The following is a 24,887-nucleotide window of genomic DNA, read 5'->3' as shown; positions in this document are numbered from 1 at the left end:
TCTACATAAGGTAGAATTATGCCAGATAATAGAAATAACTCTCTCTCTCTCTCTTTTCTAATGTTTATTTACCGAGAGAGACAGCGAGAGAGCACAGGGGAGGGGCAGAGAGAGAGAGGGAGACACAATCTGAAACAAGCTCCAGGCTCTGAGCTGTCAGCATAGAACCTGATGTGGGGCTTGAACTCTTGGACCGTGAGATCATTACCTGATTAGCTGAAGTCGCTTAATGGACTGCGCCACCCAGGTGCCCTGATAACTTTTTTAATAAAGATATCTTCAGATTTTAATTTATTTATTTTGAGAGAGGGGGTGGGCAGCAAGAGAGAGAGAGAACTCCAAGCAGGCTCTGCACAGTGTGGAGCCCAATGCAGGGCTCGAACCCACAAACCACAAGATCATAGCCAGAGTCAGACACTTAACCAACCAAGCCACCCAGGTGCCCTAGAAATAAAAATAACTCTTTAAACACCATACTTTCTGAAGTCATTTTAATGAAAAACTCTATACTGTGCATATCCAGTATTTCCTAAACAGAATACACTAAATATAATTTAACCTTTTCTTGGTAACTCAGGGCCTTCACATTAGCAGTGGTACTATGCTATGAAACCATGATGCTGTCAGAGGCTCCTGAGGTGTGAGCGCTATATGCCTCAGTAGTAAAATGGCTATAAAGTTCTGGACAGACATCTTGAATCTCCTCCTTCTGCTGTCATGCTTCTGATCATTAGTATGTATTAGTACCTCTATTCTATATTATTCTAATAATGCTTATGGTCATATAAAGCTTCTAGCTAAAAAAGCATTTTCATATCATCTCTCATTAATTCAATAAATATCTGCTATATCAGTTAAATAGCTGATTTGAATCTCACAAGATTCTGTGATGTAAAAAGAACACTCCCAATTTAATTACCTCATTATAGATGAATAAACTAAGGCTCAGAGAGGTCAAGTGACTTACTCTGGGCCACAGAACCAAGAGGCAACATAGCCAGCCCTCACACACCTGGATCCTCTGTCCTTCAACATACACAATTATCTCTGAGTGAGGCCCTAGGGTGATGCTACTTTTGAGGTAAAATGAACAAGCTTTCTGAAAGCTCTCTGCCACTCAAAAGCACTTTTAGCTTACTTTTAAATACAAGGAGTTATGTTCTGGTTGGCTGAAACTGCCAGATGTCTGACTTTCAGATGTTCTTCCTCTGCACTTTCTCAATATTCTTTGTAAAATTTTCTGAACTTATGGCAATCCTTTATGAATACAGACTCCACACATTTGTAACTTGAGATAAATTCACACCTGAAATAAAGTTTACCTCTGCACTCTAATAAAGAAAAGACTGGGTAAGAAAACAGTATAAATAAGATTGCAGGGAGAAATGTTTAATGAGCTGTTTTTAAGCATTTCAGGAGTCTAATTTACATACAATTAAAGTTAAATTGCACATCATTCTCAGCTATTCATTAAACCAGGTACAGGGACCTCTACCTACCAAAATAACCTGGTAACACTATTAGCCTAGTTTCAGCTACTCAAAGTAACAGCTGCACCTAAAGAAAAACAACACACAACACTCTCACTAGGATTTACTCCAATTAGTCCAAATTAATGAGATTTGATTGTACCTCCAATGATGACCCACAAAACCTATCTTCCCCTGACAACCTAGAGTAGGAGCTCAAATGCAGTTAAACCATCAGTCCTAAAAACTAGGTACAGGAAACAAGACAGGAAATGGCCATGGTATAGAGCTAAGAGCCAGCAGGCTAGGGTTCTAGGCCAGATTATGCTGCTAAACCTGTGTGACTCTGGTTCAATAACTCTACTTCTTTAGCCTTCAGTTTCCTCATTTACCAATGAAGGAGTCAATAATGTGGTCACTGAAAAGATCCACAGTTCAGGGGCACCTGGGTGGCTCAGTCGGTTAAGCGTCTGACTTCAGCTCAGGTCATGATCTCACAGTCCGTGAGTTCGAGCCCCGCGATGGGCTCTGTGCTGCCAGCTCAGATTCTGTGTCTCTCTCTCTCTGCCCCTCCCCTGTTCACGCTGTGTCTCAAAAATACATTAAAAAAAAAAAAAAAAAAGATCCACAGCCCTTTGGCTAAAGGGCAGGAAATGTACAAGACAAGTCTGGAACATCTTATACTAGAAAGCAAGAAACACTAATCAATGACTACTGCAGTAACGTCAAAAGAAGTCAGAAGCCAATGTGAAGAGGCACTCACTGATCCAAGATGGAACAAACTGAACATCAATAAAAATAACTACAATGGATTAAAATATATCAAATATGTTAAAACATCTAATGAAATAAAAGATCTAGGTAATTATTATCCATGACCTCTCACAACACAAAGTTACATCTTTATACATCATTATAAGCCACCACTTGTGAAGCATTACTGCCAAAGCAGGAAACCTAATTCAGCCCGAGCCTCGAGAGCTGTGCTGTCCAATAGGTAGCCGCTACACACATGTACTTACTGAACATTTGAAATGTAGCTCATCTGAATTGATATGTGCCTAGGTGTAAAATGCACACTGAGTCACAAAGATTTAGTATAAAAAATTGTAAAATATCTTATTAATACTCCTTATATTAATTACATGTTGAAGTAACAGTTTACAACTACCGGGTTAATAAAAAATATTATTAAAATGAATTTCACTTGTTTCTTCTCGCCTTTTTAATGTACCTATTAGAAAATTTAAACTTAGGGGCTCCTGGATTGCTCAGTCAGTTAAACACCCAACTCTTGGTTTTGGCTCAGGTCATGATCTTGCAGTTTGTGAGTCCAAGCCCTGTGTCGGGCTCTGTGCTGACAGCTCAGAGACTGAAGCCTATTTCCGATTCTGTGTCTCCCTCTCTCTCTGCCCCATTCCCACTCTGTCTCTCTCTCTCTCAAAAATGAATAAACTTAAAAAAATAAATAAATAAGGGGCACCTAGGTGGTTCAGTCAGATAAGCGTCCAACTTCAGTTTAGGTCATGATCTCACAGTTTATGAGTTCAAGCCCTGCATCAGGCTCTGTGCTGACAGCTCAGAGCCTGCAGCCTGCTTTGGATTCTGTCTCCCTTTCTCTCTGCCCCTCCCCTGCTCATGCTCTGCCTCTGTCTCTCAAAAAATAAATTAAAAAATTTTTCTAAAAATAAGTAAACTTCAAAAAAGAGGAAAATTTAAATTTAAGGCTTGAGTATTTCTATTAGACAATGATGCTCTAGATCTAATACAAGGGATAGAGGAACATCTATCAGAATGCATGCATCAGAAGCAGGTTCTGTGCTGACAGCAAAGAGTCCAACATAAAGCTCGAACTCAGGAACCATGAGATCATGACCTGAGCCGAAGTCAGACGTTTAACTGAGTCATCACATGCCCCAATGGAACATAAATGGACTGTAGAAATTCAATTAGCAAAATCCAGAATGGGGGGAAAAAAGTACGAAATAACTTGCTTTCTTCAACAACAACAACTCTATACAAGAAAAAAGATGCAAGAGGATCTATAGATTAAAAGAGATTTAGGAGCCATATAAACCAAATCAATATATGGACCTTTTTTTTGGAACCTGATTTCGAATACACCAAATGTTTAGAGAGAAAAGGGAGCAGGGAAGAAGGGAGAAAGAAACAGAAAGTAATTGTGCAAATTTGAACATTAACGGAATATCTGATAATCTACTTTTTTTTTTTTTTTTTTTTAAGAGTACTTATCTTTTATCTCAGACCTATATACTGAAGTGAAATGATATGATGTCTGGGATTTGCTTCAAAAGAATCCAATGAGGGGGTACCTGGGTGGCTCAGTTGTTTGAGTGTCCAACTTGATTTCAGCTCAGGTCATGATCCAGGGTTGTGGGATCAAGCCCCACGTTGGACTCCGCTGTGCTGAGCATGGAGCCTGCGTAAGACTTTCTCTCTCTTCCTCTGCCCCTCTCCCCCACCTGCCCTTTCTGTCCCTTAAGAAACAAAAGACTCCAATGAGGATGAGAGAGTAGGCAGTGGTACAGATGAAACGAGACTGACCACGGGTTGATAGTTGTTGAAGCTGAGCAACAGGTTCATTATCTCATCCTCTCTAAATGTATATATGCTTGAAATTTCCCACCCTCCAAAATTTTTTTTTTACTGAGAGAAAAGTTCATATAAGTTTATCTAAAAGTTTTTCAATCTATAAAAATCTATGAAAATAAATTATGAGGTTGACTAGCACCTCAAGGTCATTAAATCTAATTTTCTGCCTCTAGGAACATTATCTTCAATATCATGTCACTCAACACCTATTTACTGAGTAACTACTAAGTGAAATGGCCCTAGCATTGTAGATACATAGAGATACAAGAAATAGTTTCTATGTAAGGAGTTCATTTAGGAGAGATGAGAAAAGTACACAAATATAAAACAAAAAATGATGAAGTTATGGTTTTACTTCTGGTTAAGTAAATCACAGAAGCACCACAGAGGAGCATCATCTAACTGGACATTAAAAATAGGCAGGGTTTGGATATGCAGGGACAAGGAATATTATATCTGAAGTAGACAATGTAAGCAGAGTCACATAAGCAGAAAATAATGAGACATCTCTGGGGAATGAAAAGGAGTACATTATTGCAAAAGTAGTGGGAAGCAAGGCGGGAAAGACAAGTTGGGCCAGATCACAGAATCTTAAACAGGCTGAGTTTGTACTCTAGTCAATAAGTAATGAGAGTCACACAACTGGAGTTACAGATTACAGAATATTTAGGAAGATGCTATGCATCTCACTTAAGGAGAGTAGAAGATAATAGAGCTGGAGATGGAGACTGGAAGTAGGGACAACAGTCATGGAAAAGGTAACAAAGGCTATGAACTTGAGTAGTGGGAGAAAAAAAAAAAAAACAGGGAGAAACCTAAGAGTCTTGGCATGAAAAGAGGGAGTTCAGGGGAGCCAATGGTAACTAAGGCTTTACCTCTGGATGAATTTGGAAAATAGTGGAGCCAATGCTTGGTATGTTGGCAGACCTATAACCAGCCCTGAAATATGCTGAATAAATGACTGAGTGAATGAATAAATAGAAATATGCAAGTCAGGATAAAGGGCAGCAAGTCAGGGGATATGGAGGTGAGGAATGAGCAGAAGATAAGCTTAGCCTTCTCATTTTAACCTATGAGGAAGTCAAGGTCCTGAATGAAAATGCTGCCCAGGTGTGCTAAACATCTTTCTTAGAGAAGCAAAGCTTCTCTGTATAATCAAAATCTGTATAATGGGTATAAAATCTATCCTTAAAACCTGTAAGCATGTCTCCCGAGCGAGGAGGAGACAAGCTATACCAAACTGACTACAGTTCCCAAAAGCAAACAGTCCATGAAAACCTGGAGATGCAGAAGAGATACCCTGGTGGAATGATCCAGTAGGAATTCTGGGATTGGGGTTCAGAGGTGGAAATACAGATTTGGGAGTTTTACTACATGGAGATTTGTAAATTAAAGACATGTGACAGTAGATGACCTCCCAATACAAAAGTGTAAACAGAGCGACAAGGTCAGAGGACAGCATAGATACTGACAAAGAAGGAAACATCACGAAAGCAAAAGGAGAACCAGAACAATGCTTTCCCATAAAAGCTAAGAGAAGAGTTTCCAGAAGGAAGGTATGCTCAATCCTTCTGTTCTTCCTTGACCCACATATCTAATCCATCAAGTCCTATCAGCTCTACCTCCAAAATACATATTAAATACGTCTACTTCTCTCCATTTCTTTTTTCTTTTACCAACCTAGTTTAAGTCTTCATTATTACTTGGACTTCCACAATAGACTTCTATAACCCACTGCAATCAGTTTCTGCCCCCAGGTAATTCATTTTCTTTGCAGCAATTGGATTAATCTTTTAAAAACGGAAATCAGTGGTGCCCGGGTGGCTCAGTTGGTTAAACATCCGTCTTCAGCTCAGGTCATGATCTCACCTTTCGGGAGTTCAAGACCCATATCAGGCACTCTGCTTAAAGATATTGCAGTGTGACAATGCTAATATAATTATGTTACAGGGGTACTTGGCTGTCTCAGTTGGTAGAGCGTATGACTCCTAATCTTGGGGTTAAGTTCGAGCCCCACACTGGGTATAGAGATTACTTAAAAATAAAATCTTAGGGGCGCCTGGGTGGCTCAGTCGGTTGAGCGTCCGACTTCAGCTCAGGTCACGATCTCACGGACCGTGAGTTCGAGCCCCGCGTCGGGCTCTGGGCTGATGGCTCGGAGCCTGGAGCCTGCTTCCAGTTCTGTGTCTCCCTCTCTCTCTGCCCCTCCCCCGTTCATGCTCTGTCTCTCTGTCTCAAAAATAAATAAACGTTAAAAAAATAAATAAATAAAAATAAAATAAAATCTTAGGGTGCCTGGGTGGCTTAGTCGGTTAAATGTCTGATTTTGGCTCAGGTCATGGTCTCACAGTTTGTGAGTCTGAACCCCTTGTGGGGCTCTGTGCTGAGAGCTAAGAGCCTGGAGCCTGCTTCAGATACTGTCTCCCTCTCTCTCTTCCCCTCCCCCACTCACACTGTGTGTGTCTCTCTCTCAAATATAATAAACATTTAAAAAAAATTTTTTTTTAATTTTAAAGGGCACCTGGGTGGCTCAGTTGTTTGAATGTCCAACTTCAGCTTATGTCATGATCTTGTGGTTCATGGGTTCCAGCCCTTCATGGGACTGTGTGTTGACAGCTCAGAGCCTGGAGCCTGCTTTGGATTCTGTGTCTCCCTCTCTCTCTGCACCTCCCCCACCCGCACTGTGTCTGTCTCTCTCTCTCTCTCTCTCTCAAAACTAAATAAGCATTAAAAGAATAAAAATAAATCTTAAAATTATGTTTCAATCGGGGAATACTTGTATTTTAGAGATATATGCTGAAATATTTACAAATGATATGAGGTCTGAGATCTGCTTCAAAAGTAATAAGGACAAACACATCTGAACCTATTCTATGAGGCAAGTACTACTGATATCAAAACCAGAAAGATTTTCCCCTCTAAGATCAGGAACAAGACTATGATATCGTCTTATCACTTCTATTCAACAGTGTCCTAGAGGTTCTAGCCAGGTCAATCAGACAAGAAAAAAGAAATAAAAGGCATAAAATTGTAAAGGAAAAATTGGAAATTATTTGCAGATGACATGATCTTGTATACAGAAAATGCTAAGTTACACACACACACACACACACATACACACACACAAACTGCTAGAATCAAGGTAGCAAAATATAAGATCAATATACAAAAATGAACTCTATCGCTATACACTAGCAATGAAGAATCCAAAAATGAAATTAAAAAAATAATTTCATTTACAATAGCATCAAAAAGAATAAAATACTTAGGGGTGCCTGGGTGGCTCAGTTGGTTAAGCATCTGACTTCAGCTCAGGTCATGATCTCATGGTTCATGAGTTTGAGGCTGGCATCGAGTGAGCTCAAGCCCACTTCAGGTGAGTTTGAGTCCCGCTTTGGGCTCCGTGCTGACAGCATGGAGCCTGTGTGGAATTCTCTCTCTCTCCCTCCCTCTGCCCCTCGCTCACCTGCGCCCTCTATAACTAAAATACAATACAACGCAATACAACACAATAACTTAGGAAAAATACAAACAGAAAAAATTACTTTCAGGGGCGCCTGGGTGGCTCGGTCGGTTGAGCATCCGACCTCAGCTCAGGTCACGATCTCGCAGTCTGTGGGTTCGAGCCCTGCGTCTGGATCTGTGCTGACATCTCAGAGCCTGGAGCCTGCTTCGGATTCTGTCTCTCCCTCTCTCTCTGCCCCTCCCCCACTCATGCTCTGTCTCTCTCTCTCTGTCAAAAATAAACATTAAAAAAAATTTTTTTTAAAGAAAAAAATACTTTCAGGTGCACTCACGTTATACTGTTTGTCACAAGAAGCAAGCTTTAAACCGTTAATTAACACTGTGTGACCAAATAACAGTGCTTGAGGATTAACCTAGAAATGCACAAATATGATGTAAACACCAAATTTTTAAAATTGTACCCTTTTCAAGAATTCTATTAAATATTAAATGCTATTAAAGGGCACCTGGGTGGCTCAGTCAGTTAGGTGTCCAACTTCGGCTCAGGTCACGGTCTCAAGTTTCATGAGTTTGAGTCCCGTATAGGGCTCAGGCTGACAGTGCAGAGCCTGATTGAGATTCTCTCTCTGCCCCTCCCCCACTCACTCTGTCTCTCTCAAAATGAATTAACTTAAGGGGCGCCTGGGTGGCGCAGTCGGTTAAGCGTCCGACTTCAGCCAGGTCACGATCTCGCGGTCCGTGAGTTTGAGCCCCGCGTCAGGCTCTGGGCTGATGGCTCGGAGCCTGGAGCCTGTTTCCGATTCTGTGTCTCCCTCTCTCTCTGCCCCTCCCCTGTTCATGCTCTGTCTCCCTGTCTCAAAAATAAATAAACATTAAAAAAAAAAAAAAATTAAAAACTTGTTTAAAAAAAAAAAAAAAAAATGAATTAACTTAAAATTGTTTTCAAAAAAAAAAAAACTTTTGTGCTTTAAAGGGCATGAACAAAGAAAGTGAAAACAACCCACAGAAATGAGAGGAAACATTTGCAAATCATATCTGATAAGGAATTTGTATCCACAGTATACAAAAAACTGTTACAACTCAATAATAAAAGAACAACCCAATTTGAGAATGGGCAAAACATTTACATAGACGTTCTCCAAAGAAGATATACAAATAGCCAACAAACATTAAAAGATGCTCACCATCGTCAGTCATTATGAAAAGGCAAATCAAAACACGAGATATCACTTCACACTCACCAAGATGGCTACAACCAAAAAGGTAAGTAAGAAATATTGGTGAGGATGTGGAAAAATTGGAATCATACACTGCTGGCAGAAATGTAAAATGTGTAGCCACTTTGGAAAAAAATCTGGCAGTTTCTCAAACACAGAGTTATCACATGGCCCAGCAAACCCACTCACAAGTATATACTCAAGAGAACTGAAAACACATGTCCACACAAAAATTCTGTACATGAATGTTAAAACACCATTATTCATAACAGTCAAATAGACAATCCAAATGTCCACCAACTGATGAATAGATAAATAAATGTGGTCCATCCATCCATACAATGGAATACTATTCAGCCATAAAAGGAATGAAGTACTGACACATGCTACAACACAAATGAACCTTGAAAATATTATGCTAAGTGAGAGTAGCCAAACACAAAAGACCATATATTGTATGACTGAATTTAGATGAAATGTCCAAAACAAGCAAATCCACAGAGACAGAAAGTAGATTAATAGTTGCCTAGGAGGGAGGAGGGAGGTATGGAGAATATCTGCTATCTCTTTGGGGGTGATTAAAATGTTCTAAAATTAAATAGTGACGATGGTTCTACAACTTTGTGAAAATATTAAAAAAACACTGAACTGCACACTTTAAATTTAGGGTAAATTGTCTGGCGTGTAAATTATATCTCATTTTTTTAAATCAAAAAGAAAGGTCTATACAAAGACTTATACACAAATGCTACAGCAGCTTTATTTTTAATAGCCCCAAACTGGAACAACTCAAATGTCCATCAACAGGTGAGTGGATAAACAAACTGGTATATTTACACAATCAATCATTATTTGGCAACTACTGATACTTGCAACATGGATGAATCTCAAAATAATCATCCTGAATGCAAAATGTCAAACTTCCATGTCCCAGTGAGCACATACTCCATATTTCCATTTATGTAACATTCTAAAAGATACAAACTAGGGGCGCCTGGGTGGCTCAATCAGTTGGGTGTCCAACTCGATTTCTTGATTTCAGCTCAGGTCATGATCCCAGGGTTGTGGGATCAAGAACCAAGTCAGACTCCATGCGTGGCATGGAGCCTGCTTGGAATTGTCTCTCTCCCTCTGCCCCTCTCCCCCACTTGGCACACGTGCTCTCTCTCTCTCTCTCTCAAATTTAAAAAATTTTGAAAATTAAAAAAAAATAAAAGATACAAACTAATTTATAGTGATAAAAAGCAGATCAGTGGTTGCTGATGAAGAGGGTGGGAGCCAGGCAGTGGGGCAGGAGGAAGTGATCACAAAGGGGCAGAAGGAAACATTGAGGGGTAATGGAAATGTTTATTTTCTTGACTATGGTGTGGTTTCCCGGGTACATACATGAGTCAGAACTAAAATTTTACATTTTAAATATATGTGGTTAATTGTAGGTCAATAATATTTCAATAAACTGTTGTAAAAATAAAACAAAAGCACGATTAATTCAAGTATTTAAATTGCTGGAGTTTTATACGTCAGATAATAATTTTTTGTTGTTGTTTTATTTACTTTGAGAGACAGCACGCACAGAGAGGGAGAAAGAGAACTCCAAGCAAGTTCTGCACTGTCATCATGGAGCCCCACATGGAGCTCAAACTCACAAACTGTGAGATCATGACCTGAGCCGAAATCAAGAGTTGGAAGCTCAACCGGCAGAGCCATCCAAGCGCCAATAATTTTTTTTTTAATTTCTTTTATTTTTAAGTAATCTCTACAAACAATATATATTGGGCTTGAACTCACAACACTCAGATCAAGGGCTGCATACTCTACCAACTGAACCAGCAAGGCACCCCAATAATTTTTTATTTTTTTTTTGATTTTTTATTTAAGTAGACTTTTTTTTAAGTAGAATTTTTTTTTATTTTCTACTTTTATTTAAGTAGAATAAATAATATTTATTTATTATGTTAAGTACCCTCAACATGGGGCTCAAACTCATGACCCCAAGATCAACAGTGGCATGTTCCAAAACAAAATACAAAACTGGGGCGCCGGGGTGGCTCGTTGGTTAAGCATTTGACTCTTGATCTCAGTGTCGAATTTAAACCCCATGTTGGGCTTCGTGCAGAGTGTGAAGCCTACTTGAAAAAAACAAAACAAAACAAAACAAAACAAAAACAAAAAAGAGTAGCATGCTCTAGCAGCTGTCTCAGTCTATAGAGCATGTGACTCGTGATCTTGGGGTCATGAGTTCCAGTCCCAGGTTGGGTATAGAGATTACTTAACAAATTAAAAACAAACAAACAGACAAACAAACCAACAACAAACAAACAAAACCAAAGGAGTCCCCCAGGGATTGATGCTGAAACCTATCCCAAGTAACATTTTTAGAAATTACCTAGAAAAAAACATCTAGTGAAATCTTCCCTGTTGGCAGATAAATCTACAACAGTAGCTAGAAGTATGGTGGTACAAAGTTATGTGTTAAGAAATGTGGAAAATAGCTTCCATGTAGACAAAAATAAGGTAATGCAGTAATGGAAAAATAGTCCAAACTATAATTATCAGAAGATGAGCTTCAAAGCTACCTGTTACAATATAAGAAAAGGATTTCAGAGTCTCTGGTCTTATCCTGAACACAGCTACCAAAAAAAAAAAAAAAAAAAAAAAAAAAAAAAAGGCAACAAAATGCTGGCTGTTATTCTGAAAGCTTTGGAAACACAGAACACATTATCCTGCCCTTGTACAAACCGAAGTGTATCTGTACCCAGAATAGAATGTGCAGTTGTGGTCATCACTGCACAAAAAAGGTAAAACAGAGAAGGCATATAAAGGTATCCAAAAAGACCAAAGGACAGAGGAGCTTCTGTATGCTTACAGGTTTTTTATATAACATAGATAGACAACACTTTTCTTTTAAAATTTTTTAAACATTTATTTATTTTTGAGGGAGACAGAGATCGAGCAAGCAGAGGAGGGGCACAGAGAGAGGGAGACACAGAATCTGAAGCAGGCTTCAGACCCTCATGCGGGGCTAGAACTCACAAACCATGAGATCATGACCTGAGCCGAAGCCGGATGCTCAACTCAGGAGCCACCAACTTGAGCCAAAGTCAAATGCTTAACCAACTCAATTAAAGTGCCCCAACAGACAACACTTTAATATTAAAAAAAAAAGGGGGTGTGACAGGGTAAACACAGATTCACATCAAATCCTAGAAATTATAAAGCAGATATAAGTCTAAAGAAACAAAGTGTATTAAATTATTTTGTAAGTCCAAATTTTAAAATCAGAAAGACAGAAGTTGGGGTACCTGGGTGGCTCAGTTGGTTAAGCATTTGACTTTGGCTCAAGTCATGACTTCAGGGTTTATGAGCTCAAAATCCACATCAGGCTCTGCAATGACAGTGCGAAACCTGCCTGGGATTCTTTCTCTCTTTCTGCCCCTACCCCCATTCACATGCACAGTCTCTCTCTCTTTCAAAATAAATATGCCCCCCCCCCCCAAAAAAAAAACAGGCAAAGAAGGTAAAGAGGAAGGCTTTGTGTTTGGGGTGTTTTTTTGTTTTTTTTTACTTCATTGCAAAAATTTCTTTTATTTTTTAATTTTAATTTTTTAATTTTATTAAATTAAATTAATCTATTTTAATTTAATTTTTTTAATTTTAAAATTTTATTTTAATTTTTTTAAATTTAATTTTATATATATAAAAATTTACATCCAAATTAGGTAGCAGACAGTGCAACAATGATTTCAGGAATAGATTCCTTAGTGCCCCTTACCCATTTAGCCCATCCCCCCACCCACAACCCCTCCAGCAACCCTTAGTTTGTTCTCCATATTTATGAGTCTCTTCTGTTTTGTCCCTCTCCTTGTTTTTATATTATTTTTCCCTTCCCTTATGTTCATCTGTTTTGTCTCTTAAAGTCCTCATATGAGTGAAGTCATATGATTTTTGTCTTTCTCTGACTAATTTCACTTAGCATAATACCCTCCAGTTCCATCCACATAGTTGCAAATGGCAAGATTTCATGCTTTTTGATTGCTAAGTAATACTCCAGTGTGTGTGTGTGTGTGTGTGTGTGTGTGTGTGTGTGTGTATATATATATATATCACATCTTCTTTATCCATTCATCCATCAATGGACATTTGGGCTCTTTCCATACTTTGGCTATTGTTGATAGTGCATCTAGAAACATGGGGGTGCATGTGTCCCTTTGAAACAGCACACCTCTATCGCCTGGATAAATGCCTAGTAGTGCAATTGCGGGGTCGTAGGGTAGTTCTATTTTTAGTTCTTTGAGGAACCTCCATGCTGTTTTCCAGAGTGGCTGCACCAGCCACTTTTTGCATTCGCAAAAAAGAGGAAGGTTTTGAATACTAGTACCAGTAGGCTTACCTGTGTGACCAAGGACATAATAATTTCTTCCAACCTCACTTTTCCCATCTGTAAATAACAACTAATTTGAAGGACTGCTGTGAGGAGGAATGTGCACAATGCCTGGCACATAGTTTGTATACACTTACTACCCAGCAGCTATTTGCTTTTATTAGGACCAATAAAAAAGTAATAGTTTACTATGCAATCAAGCATATAAAGTAATAAAACTCATTACTCAGATGGGGTGGACAGGATATAAGAAAAAGTAATTCAGATAGTCTAGATAAATGCATAGGTAACATTTCCATAAGAAATTTCTAAGATAGGGGTGCCTGGGTGGCTCAGTTGGTTAAGCATCCAACTTCGGCTCAGATCATGATCTTGTAGTTCATGGGTTCAAGCCCTGCAGTGGGCTCTGGGCTGACAGCTCAGAGCCTGGAGCCTGCTTCAGATTGTGTGTCTCCCTCTCTCTGCCACTCCCCTGCTCACACTTTGTCTCTCTCTCTCAAAAATAAACAAATGTTAAAAAAAATTTTTAAATAAGCTTCTAAGAGAAATTATGAATTTGGGGCAACATAGTCCTAAATTTTGAAGCTGACATTTTCATCCCTTTCCCACAAGCAGAATTCAAGGTTAGATAGATGATGTACCCAACTAAATATGCCATTTCCTAATTTATAACAACAACTGTTAACATTTATGGAGCATTGGGCTAAGTAATGATGTCATTTAATCCTTCTAATACTCTTTGAGATATGCTCTATATTTTACAGAAAAATTAGACAGGTCTCCATTTTACACATGACAAAACTGAGGCTGAATCACTGCCCAAGACAGCATACAGAACCAGTAGGTGAAAGAGCCTACAACTGAACTCAGACGGACTGACTCCAGAATCTTCACTCACAACCATACAACTATTCTGTCTCCTACTCTGCAAGAAATGTTGGGTGTTGGATATATAAGAATGAGGTGAAAGGTGGAGTGCACAGGAAATCTTAAAAAATGATGCCTGATGAGGCCAACTCAGCCGAGATCACTGCCAGCAAGATATTTAAATTTAGGATGGCCAAAAACATGAACGCTGAAACAAAAAAACTGATTAACATGGATGTGGCAAATCTATGGAAAAAGGCAAGCCTAAATATCCCTAAACTATGGTCTTAGCTATGGCAAACAAAATGCACAGAAAGAGGAAGATACGCCAAAATGCTAACTGGTAAGATCACAGATGAGTCTTATTCTGTGCTTCATACTTTTGAATTTGGCAATTCTTTAAAATTTTTTTACAAAGAGCACTCATTCTTTTCATAATTGGAAAAAGGCAGAAATAAAAATAAATCTGACAAAACTTTCACTCTTTATTCACTTCTGATTGTGTAATTTATTGCAATGAGCATGTATTACTTTTGTAATTTCAAAGAGATCTTAAAAAGAAATAAATCTAGGATATTAGAAAAAAGAAATAAATTACATGCAAATGCTAAAACAAAAAAACAAAAAGTCAGGAGAGGATGTGATATAAGTGTAAGCAAATTAGAAGCTGCAGTTTGTTGGAAAGAACTCTAGATATGCATCAAAAGACTTGGGTTCATACCAATATACACATCAACATGAATGAATCTCAAAAACTATATTGAACAAGGGTGCCTGGGTGGCTCAGTCAGTTAAGCGTCGGACTTTGGCTCAAGTCCACATCTCATGGTTCGTGAGTTCAAGCCCTGCATTGGGCTCCTCACTGACCGTGCAGCTTGAACCCTCTCAATCTCTCTCTCTCTCTCCTTCCCTCCCTCCGTCCCTCCCCCCGCCCCCCTCAAAATAAACACATAAACTTGTAAAAAAAAAAAAAAAAACAAACAACAAACCTTTATATTGAACAGAAGAATTCAGACACAAGAGTGCACATGCTATGAGTCAAGAACAGGCAAAATTAATTTGTAAGAATAGAAATCAAAACAGTGGTTGCCTCTAAGACAGTAGGGACTGACTGAAAGGATATGTGGCTATGGAAATGTTCTATCTCTTGGTTACACATGTGTTTACATTTGTCAAAATGCATCTAATTACATACTTGGATTTCTGTCCATTTCACAGTATGTAAACTGCACCATTAAAAAACTCTCATTAAGGGGCACCTGGATGGCTTAGTCAGTTGAGCGTCCAACTTTTTGTTGTTGTTGTTTATTTATTTTGAGAGAGAGAATAAGCACAAGTGGAGGTAGGGCAGAGAGGGAGAGAGAGGGAGAGAGAGAATCCCAACGTGGGGCTCTGTCTCACCAACCATGAGAGCATGACCTGAGCTGCTATCAAGAGTCTGACACTTAACCAATTGAGCCACCCAGGCGCCCCAAGTGTCCAACTCATTTTTTCAGCTTGGGTCATGATCCCAAGGTCATGGGATTGAGCTGGCATCGGGCAATGCTCCGAGCATGGAGCCTGCGTAAGAGTCTCTCTCTCCCTCTGCCCCTTCCTCACTCGCATGTACATACATGCATACTCTCTCTCTCAAAATAAATAAAAATGAAAAAAAAATCTCATTAAAAAGTAAAGGACAAGAGGCTGGGAGGATAGGCAAAATGGGTGAAGGGGAGTGGGAGGTATAGGCATCTAGTTACAGAATGATAAGTCATGGGGATGAAAGGTACAACATAAGGAAGATAGTAAATGGTATTGCAATAGCCCTGTTACAATGACAGAAGGTAAACTATACTTGTGGTGAGCACAGAATTGTCAAATCACTATGTTGTACAACTGAAACTAATGTAACATTGTGTGTCAACTATACTTCAAATAGATGGGGCTGGGATAAAGGGTAGAGTACAATGAGGGGGCAGGGAGGAGACAGTGTTCAATCTCAAATCTGCTATTTATTAGTTGAGTGACTTTAAGTTACTCTTCTGAACTTGTTTACCTGTAAAATGTAGCTATTAACATAATATAACTTATCTCAAGTGCTGGGAAGTGACTATAATGGAATATATCAAAGTGGGAATACTGTGCTTTGCAAATTATTCATTGCAAATGAATACTGAAGGAGTTTTAAAAGTAAAGAAGGGGGCATGGGGCACTTGGGTGGCTCAGGAAGTTGAGCTTTGGATCTCATGGTTCGTGAGTTCGAGCCCCACACTGAGCTCTGTGCTCACTGTGCAGACTCTGCTTGGGAATCTCTCTCCTTCTCTTTCTCCTCCCCTCCCCCCCCAAAAAAATAATAAACTTTTTAAAAAAGTAAAGAAGGGGGCAAATACGTTTCTACAGAGATGGGGTCTTATACTTCTTATAATTCCACAGATGACCTTGGTATCAGGAATACTGTTCTTAAGATACTATCAGTATTCTACAAAGGGAAATTTACTTAGAGTTCTTAATTTGTGAATGAAAAGGAACATCTATGTGCATGACCTAAGACCTCCTTCTACACAGTTAAACACAATTTCTCAAGATGTGATTTGAGAAAGCTTTTTAGACTGAGTACTTGCTAGAACAATGGCATAATCAGGGGAGACAAAGGTCTCAATTTTGAATACTTGAAAGTAAAAGGATTGTTCTTGTTATTTTACTATGTCAACTACAAAGTTTAAGGGTCACCATAAGCCACATCATATTTATGTGTGTACATATGTATGTGTGCATATACATACACATATTTACCTAAACTGGAACTAAGCTGAACCACTGCTACTTTTCAAAAGGGCTTCTATATTCTAAAAATAAGAGACTTACTTCTGTTCAACTGGAATTAATCTTACAACTAAGAGAGTATGCCTCAGACTCCCATATTTTACCAGAAAAGAAAAGCAGCTTGAAAAGTAATATCACAGGCTAAGTTTAATAGCCTCTCCCATCAATTTCAAACTATTTTTCTTTATTAGTGTGTAATCATAAAGAGCACATTTTTCTGAGATATTTCTATATCTGAACATTATTTCCTCTGCAAGCATTCAACAATTCTTGTTTCTATTCTTCTCTTTCCTAATTCAATTCTGTTTGGTTTCTAAGTTAAGAAGTGTGTTTCATTTGCATAAATGGTAACTATTCTGAGATACCATTCATAACTATACATTTGAATTCTCCAGAGTACCATTCACAACTTCAAATGGAACAGGAAAAAACACTCATTCAACATCACTTTAATGGTGACTAAGACATGAATGATTATAATGTTATATTGTAGAGGGTTGGCCAAAGGAGAGTGAAGTCCCCAAATGTTACTACTGACTTGTAATCACTTTATGAATGCCCCAAGGGACCAAGAACCATTGCCTTGACCAATCTAGCTATTACAAAAAATACTGAGCTTAGAAAAACACATCCATTAGTTAAACATGTTTTTTTAGAGTTATAAAGTAACTATGCAGGGACATCAAAAGATATCTTAGCCATAAAGCTCAAAAAGTATCAAAGAAGAATCCTAAACAAGTCCTGGAAAGTTCTCTATAAAACCAATGCTGATTTTTCTTTAGGTATTAAACTTTTCAGCTATGAGCTTTTCTGAGAAAGTCTTTTACGCAAGGTAGTAATATTCTAATAGTTCTTTACTCCAACTTATCAGTGGTAGAAACTAAATTTACATAAATCTGCATAAATAATGCAGCTAGCTATACTGCTCTAATATATTTAAACCAAATAAAATAAAATTGAACAGAAAAAAAAATAATGAGGCTATTTTAAGGTTGTCACCTGGTTTCCCTGATTTTTCTTTCTTATCCAAAAGTCATAGACAAGAGACTATGTAACTAGAAAAAATGAATAAAAGGAGAGTGTACACCTCTCAGAACATCTATATTTACTTCTCTCTATGATTCCACCACTTCTACCCTTGATATAGTAGTTCTCAACAGGGGCAATTGTGCCCCTCAGGAGACATTTCACAATATCTGGAGACATTTTTGGTTATCAGAGCTAGTGAGAAAAGGGTGCTAATGGGTAGTGAGGAAAGACCAGGGATGCTGCTAAACATCCCACAAAGCACAGGACAGCCCTCCAAAATGACAGAATTATCCAGCCCAAAATGTCAACAGTACCCAAGGCTGAGAAACCCTACCCTAAGGCCTAAGAAAGACCTACCTCTCAGAAGACATTCAATAAATAAATATTTGCTGATCTGAACTGAAAAGACTATGAATTGGAAGAAAGTGAAGCTACAAGAATGAAATAGAAGACAGAGGCCACGGTTTAAGCATTATTAGCATCTACCACGCCTTTACTGCATATTGGGCATCAGTCTAATAAAAATGAACAATTCAGGGGCGCCTGGATGGCTCAGTCAGTTAAGTGTCTGACTTCGGCTCAGGTCATGATCTCACGGTTCGTGGGTTCGAGCCCCGCATCGGGCTCTGTGCTGACAGCTCAGAGCTTGGAGCCCGCTTGGGATTCTCTCTCTCTCAAATAAACATTAAGGAAAAAAAAAAAAAAATCAGTCCTGTTCTTAAGGAGCTCATGGACAGGCAGGGAGAAGAGTTTTGTAATTTGTCTAATATCAGATTTGACAATCTGATAAATGTTTTGACAAAGGAGAAAACATATAAAGGAGTCACTCAATTTTTCCTGGGAAGGCTTCATGGAAGAGATGACATCTTAGCTCAGTTCAGAAGGAAGAGTAGGAAGTATCTTATTTCACAGCATATAAGCCTCTTTCCAAACAAAGAGCCATTCATTTCTTCAGTCAACAAAAAAGCTATAGAACACTAATTATGTTCCATACATTGTGTTATGTGTTGGAGACCCAGTCAAATTACAACCTTTCATTTTTTCTCTTGGCATCCCTGGTGCCCAGCAACCCACCTCCCTTACCCAAACCCCAAACAATTATTGCATTTTCTACCTGTCTTCAGTTTAGCAACTATCATCCTAATCAATCATACTCAGTAAGGCTACTACCCAAGAAATACACAAAACTTTCAGTTGCCTGTATCCCATCCTGCCTAAGTCACAAAATCAGGGTGGTGATGTGGCAGAGTAACTAGCAATGAACTGACTATGGGTCCAGATCTGCCAACTGTGTCAGTTTCTTGGAAAGCGATTTTACTTTATGAAAAAATCTGGGTCCTCTTCCACCCCATCCAATGCATGCCAGGAGCCCCAGCAAAGTAACCAACATAAATTTATTGAGCACCTACAATGTACTGAAGTCAATGGTTCTCAACCTTGGTTGTGTTCCGACATCAGAGCTCCCAACCCAGATATGAGTATGTTTTAATGGTAAATTCTAATGCAAAACAAGTTTGATGCACTACAGAATACAAAAGAAGTACAAGACACAGTTCCTGTCTTGAAGAGCTTATCCACAATCACAACAGAGTAATTTAGAATAGGATATTAGTCCACCAGTTGTAATCCTTTTACAGTACTAGCAGTGCTTATGAAATAGAAAAAACTGGGGTAGTCAGGAAAAGAACTGCTCCTCTTGCCTAGTCCAGTCATACACCGAATCTACCTGCAACTCCTGATACACTGTTCTGCACCCGTTCAATCTCCCAGACAGTGAAAGTACCATTCTCAGGAACTATGGAGAGACCCCAAGTAGAAAGATGAATGAGGACCACAAAACAGGAGGCTACGGGATATCCTGATGGCCAGATTCTCTCAAAATTTTTTAAGTAGGCTTCATGCCCAGAGCAGAGCCCAAACACAGGGCCCAAACTCATGACGCTGAGACCAAGACCTGAGCTGAGATCAGGAGTGGGATGCTAAACTAACTGAGCCACCCACGCGCCCCATGGAGCTTCTTTTAAAGACAAGAAATAATTCTTTAACCTCCAACAACACCAGTCCACCTCACTTTATAGCTGAAGCACCCAGGAAGAGTAAAGAATAGAGTTTTTATAATTTGTTCCTAGAGGTCCTTGGCCATTTAAAGAAATCATCCAAATTCATAAGGCTGGTAAATTCAAATTTCTCATATAGCACATGTTTAAAATAAAAATATTCTAAATTTTTAAAAATATTCTAAATTAAAAATATATTTTAGTAAACTCCTTACTAGGATGTTCAAATTGTGGAAGCTTCAAAAATAAAAAATAAGAAATACTGTTAAGTAAACTCTACTCCCAAAGTAGGGCTTGAACTCACACCCCCAAGATCAAGAGTCACATGCTCTCCACTGAGGCAGCCGGACTCCCGAAAAAATAAAAAATTTTCTGTCAGTAGAGTATGACTCTTGATCTTGAAGTCATGAATTCAAGCCCTGTGTTGGATGCAGAACTTACTTAAAAAAAAAAAAAAAAAATTTTTTTTTTCTTAACCTAAATCCTACTCAGCATACTACCCAGCAGTGATAACCTCATATTAAAGACTATCCTGAAGAGAGCATGAACTTTACATTCTGCAAATATGAATATAAAGATCCTCACTTGATTAGTCTTTCTCTGAATTACACAGAAAAAAGGTATGAGTCTCTCTTTTTTTAAAGTTTATTTATTTATTTATTTTGAGAAAGAGAGAGAACGCACATGCAGGGGAGAGGCAGAGAGAGAATCCCAAGCAGGCACCACACTGCCAGCGCAGAACCCAACCTGGGGCTCAAACTCACCAAACTGTGAGATCATGACCTGAGCTGAAATCTAGTTGGACGCTCAACCAACTGAGCCACCCAGGTGCCCCAAAGGTACAATTCTCTTAACTGCTACACAAAAACTAATGAGCACAACACCCTATAGATTATGCTTCAAGTTTGGCTCAGGTCATGATCTCAGGGTTGTGACATTGAGCCCATCATCAGGCTCTGAGTTGGGCATGAAGCCTGCTTAAGATTCTCTCTCTCCCTCTGTTTTGTGCTCTTTCTCTCAAAAAAAAAAAAAAAAAAAAAAAAAAAGAGGGTTAGGGTGTCATTCAAACATCTAAACCAGGGATCAATGAGGGTATTAAAAGGTAAATCTTGGTACTTAAGGAAAAACGTACATTGGCATATATTAAGTAGAATAAGAATATTACATGAAAAAAGCATACAAACAAAAATTGTCTTCCATGTAGTACTGTTTTTAGGACCCATGGCTTTGAAATTAGTTTGGTTTACAATACTTTTCCTTGTAATTATCCTCCTCATCTTATAAATTTTATCCATACAGGTCCACAATCCCTTAACTTCAATTCCAAAATCTAAAAGGCTGTAAAAAAGTTTGTCATTATTCATTTGGTGGTAAAATCTGACATGAAATGACATGAACCTATTTATACTATTTACTTATACCAGTACATTTCACTACAGAAATGGTAATGTGTTTGACTACAAAGTACTGCCCCAGACCTCTCTGGGATGTTACATAACACACAGTACATGTACCATATTCCTTTTCTAAAATCCCCCAAATTCTAAATTCAAAAAAAAATCTGGCCCCAAGAATTTTTTTCAAGTTTATTGATTTGAGAGAGAGAGAGAAAAAAAACATGCAAGCAGGGAAGGGACAGAGACAGAGGGAGAGAGAATCCCAAGCAGACTCCTCACTGTCAGGAGAGCCCTAAGCGGTGAGATCATGACCTAAGCCAAAATCAAGAGTAGGACACCTAGCCAAATGAGCTATCAGGCGCCCCCAGGAACTTTTTTTTGGCCCCAAGATACTATGGACTGACATGCTAATTTAGGACTAAGTCTTATACAGAACATATAACTAATACAGACAATGAAGGTAGATCTTCACGTACAATAAATTCACTGCCTTAACAACACCTATTCACACATACACAATCCTGTAAAACAAAGCATTAAAAATACTTTCAACAAATGTCAAAACTTGAACACACCATTACGTGTTTTCTCAAGTGGTGGTGATATTTACAGTATCTAGTTCAATTCTTCTTAGACTGAAATTAAACTGCAATTAGTAATTAAGTTGGGTAAAAGAATCATCCACTGATAACGTACTCAGTAAAATGTTCTAATTTTTAAGAAATTTATCTCAGAGGGTTTCAGATTTAAAATTATTTCATTCTAGAATACAATTTCTCAACTTTGAACAAATTACAATGGACTTTTTCTGTGGGAGCAGCTCCTTGGGCAGGGACAGCAACAGGAACAGCTCTTAAGGATATCTGAACTGGAAGAAGAGTTTCACAGTTCTTTCCTTCCTTCCTCCTTCAGTTGCTGCTTTTCTGGTTTTAGAATTTCAAACAAAGAAATACATATTGGCTCCACTGCTAAGAAACGCCCTCTTTCTCAGCAACTTCCTCTTCCAATTTTCTTCCCTACCATTGACACAGAGAACAATACACACTGCCGGTCCTACCATCTTGATTAACCAAGAGCTGAAGCATGGAAAAATTAAGGGCTACAATTTATAGTATCTAACTACCAGTCTCTCACGCCAGGTCCACAGTCTTCACTCACCTAGAAGTTATCTAACAGAGAACACACAGAAAGGAAGGAACATTATGTTTCATGAGAAGTGGGCTACTGAAACTTTCATTCCAGGAATCCAAAGAAATTTGAACAAACAGGAAATTTCTCTTATCCCAAGAAAATTTAGCCTTCTTAGCTAAAAAGGAGAAAAAATTAACTGGTTGGCACTACCCTGCACCAAGAATCAAGTCTATACGCCAACAGTTGGTGAACTTCTACAGGCCACCCAGTCAGGATTCAAACTGAGTTCTTTGGGGTTCTGAAACGCTTCAAAACGACTTTTACCATTTAGAAATTGAGTTTAGAAACTCACAGACTGAAGAAAGGGAATGTACTTATAATCAGCCATCCAGGGATCGAGACCCAGCCTGTCTCCAAGCCAGAAGTCAATTGAAGTGTCTGGGACCAGACCCCTCCCCCTATTTGTGACAGAGCAAACTTCTTTTTAAGTGGACAATGCCTTCCCCCTTGCCCAGCGATTCTCAAAGACAACACCTTGTGGTTGATAAGCTCTGTACCTTACCGCATGACCTTGGACAAGTTACTCAATTCCTCCGAAACTTAGTTTCCTATGTGTAAACTCTCAACAGTGGCTGTAAAAATTAAATAACATAAGCCTAAACAAGGGCTGGCACGTAGTAGGAGCGCCATACATGCTCTCTGCCCTACTCCGAACCCTCCTGAATTCTTTTGGGCCTAAATTTCAATCATTGCCCCAAGAGGTTCCCAGGATGCCTTCCTCTCCTCTGATGCTAGGGAACACCAGTGTGTAAAATTGCACCACCTCTGAGACTCTAGGATCCTGGAGCACCAAGACAGCCGGACTCCACCTTATCATCGTGTGGGGTCCATCCAGAGACTTCGTGGAAGAGCCGCCCCTTCAGTCAACTCTCCTCTCTACCGTGCAGAACCATCCCGTGCGCGCGCGCGCGCGCGCGCGCACACACACACACACACACACACACACACACACACACACTCACTCCTCTCTTCAACTTAGGTTAGGGGTCTCAAAGAGCGCCTCAATTCTTTCATAGCCCGAAGATGGAAACCGAACCTCCGCCCGGGGAAGAACTTGCCCAAGATATCAGACATCTGAGATCCAACTCATGTACAACTGCCTGCAAAGCCTTCGTTTTACAAATCGGTAAACTGAGGCCCAGAGAAGAAAGTGACTTGCCCAAGGTGACACAGCGAGTCGGTGGCAGCGCCAGATCAGGCTGGGGGCACTTTTGCAGCCTCACAGATTCGCGGGCCCCTCAAAGTCTCCGAGGGGATCTCCAGGACGCCTCCTCCCTGGGGAGGGGACTGAAGAGGAAGACGCTACCCGCGCTGACCGCTCGCCCGGCCACTGCCGGTCCGCGGCAAGAGGCACGCCATCCACTCCCTCAGGACCCTGCGAGGCTCGGGGCGGGGAGGTGGGGGGAGGGTGGCGGCCCGGCCCGGCGCCTCACGGCGGGGCCCGCCCGCGGGGACTTGTTGCTCACCTGGTCTCGCGCGGCCGCCCTCAGCGACAGAGGGGCCGGCCAGCCGCCCTTCTCCGCGCGGGGTCCGTTCCCGCTGGCCGCCTCCCGGGACGCCACACAGCCAGACCCCCCTCAGCGCGCTACGCCCCCAGCCGCGCTCGCCCGGCCCGCGTCCGCCATTACGCGATTCCCCGCCCTGGGACGCAGCCCCACCCCGCCAGCGGCCCTGATTGGCTCTCTGCCCCACCCTCCTGGGGCTTCCGGGCATTCCATTGGCCTGAGTGGAGTGCCAGTTAAATAGATACGCAAAAGACGTACTCAAGGGTACCTTCTGGGGAGCTCCACCCGAGCTACTTCCGCAATCGGAGTAAACAGCGGGGGAGCAAACCAAGTGGAGTAGGGGTGGAGATTAAACTGAATCAACTCCTAAATTCGGGGTAGGAAAACCCCACTTAAGAAAGTGTAGAAACTCGTACAAAGTGTATTGAAAGAGGAGTTCTTCTTGTTAGAGTTCAAAGAACCAGGATTTTTGGTGGAAAGAAGGGGACAAACCCATGAACTTTCAGAGGACACCCCTCAAATTGCAGATAGTTTTGTCCCTTCCCTCCGGCTCTCAGGCCCCACCGAAAGTAGGAAGGGGAGAGTGAGTCATAGGCTCCAGCCGGCTGCTAAAAGATCCTTCCGGGGCGAGGCCTGGCGTCTTGGGACGGGCAGGTGGTTCTGAAAGGCCGGGGTCAGGTGAGCGGGACCTTGGCTCGGCCGCCGTCTCATTCTGCGACCTCAGACAACTCCCTGAACTTATCTGGGCCTCAGTTTGTCCTTCTGCAAAATAGAAACAGTCATGTCTGCCTCATGTCTTGGCGTTTGTTGAGGCTACATTCCTGAGTTGGGTATATGTGCGCCTTGTTGATTGTAAAAGGCTGCAGCTGGATAGCAATGTGACAAATTCACATG

At 40.1% G+C, this 24,887-nt stretch overlaps 1 protein-coding gene across 2 annotated transcripts in view; it reads right to left on the bottom strand.

Annotated features, from left to right (window-relative positions):
- Positions 1–24,144, bottom strand: part of WASF2 (WASP family member 2) — a 73,480-nt gene extending 49,336 nt beyond the window's left edge. Inside the window, exon 1 of one of the 2 annotated variants that reach the window (XM_060626518.3) lies at positions 23,955–24,144. The gene's annotated coding sequence lies outside the window, so the exon portion shown is untranslated. Of the gene's footprint in view, positions 1–23,647; positions 23,843–23,954 lie in introns of those variants that run through there. The other variant, XM_060626520.3, reaches the window with a different exon arrangement.
- Positions 24,145–24,887: the final 743 nt, after the last annotated feature.

Source organism: Panthera onca, chromosome C1, assembly GCF_046562875.1.
Source record: "Panthera onca isolate mPanOnc1 chromosome C1, mPanOnc1 haplotype 2, whole genome shotgun sequence".
NCBI lineage: Eukaryota > Metazoa > Chordata > Mammalia > Carnivora > Felidae > Panthera > Panthera onca.
The sequence above is the reverse complement of the archived record's forward strand: the minus strand, read 5'-3'. Positions and strand labels throughout refer to the sequence as shown.